Consider the following 6,000-nt stretch of genomic DNA (forward strand, 5'->3'; position numbering starts at 1 on the left):
GTGTTTACCGTCGGAGTTTTTACGTTTTTTGTAGGCATTGTCATCAAGTCTATAAATGATAGCTTTTGTTTACTAATATTTTTTTGCTAAAAATGTAATTCAATAGTTTTTTGTATGGTTGGCGTATATCATATCAAACATGTTTAATATTTGGTTTGTCATTTTATGTTATTTTATAAGTATTACTACCACTGCATTGATCAACAACTAAAATTGAAATAACTTGATTTTGGAATAGTTTCTTGTACCTAACTAGACGAATCAATGGAGACCCTATTGGCCTAGCGGTAACGGGCTACGGGCTGTTAGTGTATAGAGTTGTGTAGAGGCTAGTGTCGTAATCCGCCTGTGAGGGCGCTCACTGCGGTCAAAGGCAATTTGTCAATTAGTAGCTCCAACTCTAATCAAACGTGGGCCCGTGTGTATAATCCGGCCGCAGGGGCAGGGGGGGCCAATTCCGGGCCCTACTGCCACCACTGGCAGCTGCTCATTACCTTATCAATGGAAATTAAGATCATTTTAACAAGATTCAATGTCCATTCAGGAAAAGGGGCAGAATACTAAATGAGGTAAACTGAAGTTATTGGTTACACACTGAAAGATGGTATAATATCCGTACATATGTAGTTATCCGTTTTAGTAGTTTGTACTGTTTTGATCTTTATAGTGGTTTATTTTGGAGTATTATGCCGTGTTGCGCTACCTCCATCTTTATCCAACGTTTCGGACAGCATTACGGTGTCCATCATCAGGGCATATGTGTAAAAAAAATATGTTTACACATCTGCCCTGATGATGGACAGTGGAAGCTGTCTGAACGTTGGATGAAGAAGGGGGTAGCGGAACACGGCGTAATACCCCCAAAATAAACCACTATAATACTGTTGGCCGTTAAAATCTCAAATCATATCTGTCTTGACTTTCATTCTAACATTTAATAAATACTTTATCGGAAACACAACTTCAATACCTATGCATTTTGTTTTTGAAAAATAAATTCCTTCTGGTGATATGTCATGTTTTGTGATGTTCTGTGATGATGGTCTTTTTGAAAAGATGAAGGAATGAACATGGGTTTTGATGAGACCCATGTTGTAGAAGGGAGGCAACACAAGAGCTGGCAAATCGTTCCACAGCCGAGCTGTTGAAATGGCCCATGTGACAAATGCGAACGGTGTGCAATGTTGTGCGCGTGTTTGGCGTGCTTCCCGATGATGCACCTATGCCGGGATCAATAACGCTAGTTTGAAACACCGGTAGAGCAAGGACAGCATTCCTACCGTCTGTGCTCTAAACAATTTGATTCTGATTGCAACCGATAGGGGAATCTATTAATAAGACATGGTCAAGGGTTTTTTTAATGTACTCGTATTTTTGGGGCTGCAGACCAGAAGTGGCTGCTAAAACTACCACTTGCGATTTATTTATTTATTACACGCCCTAATGGGCTTTTACACACCACAAAGTTTAGTAGTTGAGTATCACAGTTATTATAAATTCTACAAAATTAAAACAATAAAGGAAACATAATACAACGAAAAAAGAACAAAATATTAAATGTTACAACAAAAGCATATAATAAAATAAGATACATTAGTAAAAAATATAAGAAGTCTCACATAAATAGATATTCAAAATAAAAATATATATATTGCGGAAATTATAGATGTCTATTTGTGTCTCGATATATAAAAGAACTGAAATAAACAATATTTATATTGTTTATTTTTAAGATGAAATATATCTCCCAGATCAGAATATTTATTTCCGAGACTGTGAAGTCTTGGAATCGGGGAATTTTGATAAGGCAGTGTCCTGGTGTTGTAAAAATAAAAGGGTAGTAAATTTCGGCAAGATCTTTTGGGTATGTGGATGCTGATTAATTGGAGTAACTCAGGACAGTCAATTTTGTAATGAAGTATTTTATGTACCTAATACTATTAAATCTGTGTTTATTCTTCTTTCAGAAAGTTTTAATAGGGACAATTTATCTAGTAAGTAGTTATAATCAATGTTTTCTACAGTAATATGCAATTTATAGTTTATATATTTCAGGAACTAATGTTGAATCTTTTCAATGTTATCGGAATGAATATTGTAAAAGGGGGACCATAACGTAGAGTTATACTCTAGTTGGCATCTAACAAGGGTTTTGTACATGTTCGGCAGTCGTGAACTGAACCTTCATCCAAAATCCAAATGATTGTGTTTACGGGAATGTAATAAATATTTACAAATGAACCCGGATTTCACTTGATAGACCTGCAGCCCGCGGCGGACAAGTACCTATCTACATACCAGTATACAGAGTGGGTGGCTTTGTGTAACTACATAATGTAAAGAAACAGAACATCAGTCATTTCATCTCCGAATGCAATGGGAAAGATGCAAGGTACTCGAAGATTGTTATTGTGATACGTATATACATCTTGGACATAATATATTCATTACTACTGATTTAAATGTACCTATTCATTATGAAACAAAAAGTTAGTTACAAAAGTACCTAACCAATTTAACCTAGTTTTTGTTTCATCACTTTTCATAACTTTATAGCACTTTTTATAGGTGTGTTGAATTGTCATTTTGATGAGTTATTATGGAACCAGCAAAAATATGTAAATAGATACGTAATAATTATGATGAGTAGGTACTATTTTCAACAATTTCTACTTTAACGACTTTATTGATGTGTAAGAAGAAAAGCCGTTTAATGGTGAATAAAAACCAATTTCGTAAATTTTACTCAAAACAGTATTATTTTCTCAACGGCGAACAGCACTTGCTAAAAGAATTGCATTTCTCAAGGCGCACATTACAATGTTACCAAGTATGTACTTCCTAGTATAATATGGTGACCGGATAAATCATCACAATTTTAAACAAAAACTTTATTAACTGGGTTAAGTAGGTTAGGTTAAGTTAGGTTTTTCATCGTTGCTAATGACTTTATATCACTTTTTAAAGGTGTGTTGAATTGACACTGTGTTGAGTTATCATGGAACCTAATTTAATATTTAATTTCGCAATGTGTTAGGTGTTAAATAAAATATTCTTTAGGCAGACGAGATAACAGTGCTATATTATTAGATATGTGTTGGGTAAGGCACACTGTAGGAATAATTTTAAGAACATGACCACTAATACTAAATTACCGTTTTTAAGTTTGTAATGGTAAATCGCACTTGAAGTGAAATGACACTTAACTGCGCTACATAAAGCTATGTTATTATTATAACAGAGATTTAATAATATTATCCACTTTAAAGAAAATAGAAGGACGATCAAGAATAGTTTGAATTTATTATTTCTTGGAAAATTTGGAAATGTGCACAAACAACGTGACTGCACGATTCAAATTGTTTATCATTTTAGTTCGAATCGATTTACTGTTAGTACCTACTTGTACCTATTCTAATAGCTTTGATTGATAAAACATAATAATTATCTATATTTTATCAACATATTTTTTATGGTGGCATAAAGAAATTAGGTTTTTCAAATAAAATGGAAAAAAATCGGTCTGTGGATGTGTAGGGGAGATGGTCATGGGTTCTAATGTGGATATTTTTTTTCTTTTGGAATAAGGTAAGGAAATGAAAGCAACGAAATATTTAGCGTAGAAAATATACAGAATCTTAACTGGTAATCGATGATAACCCGGGAAGAAATTCATCCCGGGAACCATTTATTGGATAATCAACACCTCTGCCGTAGGTCACCACAAGGAGTTTGCTATACTTGGTGACTTAGCAGGGGTGAGGATTATCCATGTCTTGACGCTGATTGAGGTAGACCCTTTGATCTCTACAGCCAGGCTCTCTATGTGGGAAGAATGGATTCATACGTTTATCACTCATGGACACCTTACCCTCAGATTCAAAACCACCCCTCACATATATTTCCTTTACCAAAACTTGCTCTCGTTCAGTTCCTTAAAAAAACCTCTACATAGCATTCCCTAACCAAAGATGAGAAAGGCCCCGATGGAAATGGTTTTCCTCTGAGACTACTGTGTGGAGTTAATGTAAATTAAGCCAATGTTGTAGGCGTCGGTGGCACATACTGCAAACCTTTATAAGAAACATTAACATCTCAGTTATGTCGTCAGGACATTAACGCGCCGAAGCATCGACTTTCCGGAAGCTGTCTCACTCGTTCCGTTATGGCCATTGCAGTACTGATTACTGATTAGAAACTCTTCCTAATGAGATGTGTTGCTTGATTTCCTCTGGGTGATATTTTTTTGTATTATTTGTTACTTACTTATCTTTTATCTTTTTGTTAGGTACTCAATGCATATTCGTCAGATTTGCTGCTCTCTTCTGGATACTTTCAAGTGGTCGTCAATCAAAAATATACTTACTTCATTTCACATGGGTGTATTTTTTTTAACCAACCCTTATATTATAACCACTACCTGATGGGTAGCAGGTAATTTGTAGTAAAAGAAGGCAGCATAACCATCATTAAATTAATCACAAAATCATCATCTGCGGAATTGCGGAGAGAATGTAACATGATATGTCTCTGATTGGCACAAACTTCATACTATTAAAATTAAACATTGTTTGTTTCACTTGACCATGCCATATTATTTTCTCAGGACATTTTCCATGCATTAGTATATATTCTCTTCCCCTGTACTTCTCAGAGACCCCTTGTAAATCTTTTACATTAATTGTAAATCGGACTTTCAGATCTCCTCGTTAGAACTTACAACCACTCAGGCCTTAGAGATCTCATTTTCAATTTCATGCCTCATAACCATAAATCAAGTGCAGTATCAGAATATGATTATGAATTAGTATATGCTGTCTACCCGGTATTGTTTGGAGATATGAATGATTTGGAGTAAAGCTGTGAATTCTAATGTAAGACTGGGTGAAAACTGGGTCTAATTTTAAAGTAGAAATAATATTACTCAAAAGAATTGTAAAACTTTACTTTTTTTAAGTATTAGTTTCAGCTGATCGTGCCACGTCTTCCTCGGCCATCCTCGACTTTATCTTCCATATCATATATTCTACTTGTACTTTCTTCATTTATCTTCATCCCATATGCCACATTTAACCACAAATAAGTATTTGGTTGATTTGATTTGTGCCGTTGCTTCCTCGAGCGTCCCCTACCTGTTTCTAGCATTTACTTAATGTGGTATCATGAAATCCACATTGGTATTATTAAAAAATCAACCATATTGTTACAATTACAAAACTTCTGATTTGTGCCGTGTCTTCCTCGGGGTGACCGGATAAATCATCAAAATGATAATTCATCTCATCTTTAAAAAATTATATAAAGTCATGGAAAGTGAGGAAACAAAAACTTTATTAACGGGTTAAATAGGTTAGGTTAAGTTTAAATTTATTTTTTTTCATCGTTTTTAATTACTTTACATCACTTTTTAAAGGTGTGTTGAGTTATCATGGAACCCTTCCTCGGGTGTCCCCTATACCATTGTTCTTATACCATTCAAAGTACTCTTTAAACACTCCCAACACTAATAAGAACAAACTTTGAAATTTTTGGTAAAATCGGACAAGTAGTTTATTAGTCTAAAGGGCACACACATACGGACATCGCCTTTTGTAATAGATTGCTTTCATTGACTTCTTATTTTACTACCTACTTCATTCAGACTTCCATTGATTGAATTGCCTGCATACCTAGTAATATAGAAACCAAATCAGACCCCTCACTTTTTGACAAAAAAATTTGTAATTTTGGATAAATTACCAGTTTAAAAATTAAGTTTGCGTCAAGTCATGAGGTCTAAAAGTCCAAACTTATTACTTACCTACTATTAAAAAGCTCCATACTAATAAAGATGTTTTAAAAAGGCACGAAGAGTTCTTTTTCACAATTCCAAGGACGAGACGAATAATACGTCACTAAAAACAAAGAGCCATTATTGTTGCGTACAAATGGTGTGGGAGACAAAAAGGAAGATGAACAAAATGGTGCAGAGATTAGAGGGAAAAGAAAGGGTTAAAAATT

The sequence above is a fragment of the Hesperophylax consimilis genome, chromosome 9 (genome assembly GCF_061612785.1).
Source record: "Hesperophylax consimilis isolate HC1 chromosome 9, BYU_Hcon_1.0, whole genome shotgun sequence".
Taxonomy (NCBI): Eukaryota; Metazoa; Arthropoda; class Insecta; order Trichoptera; family Limnephilidae; genus Hesperophylax; species Hesperophylax consimilis.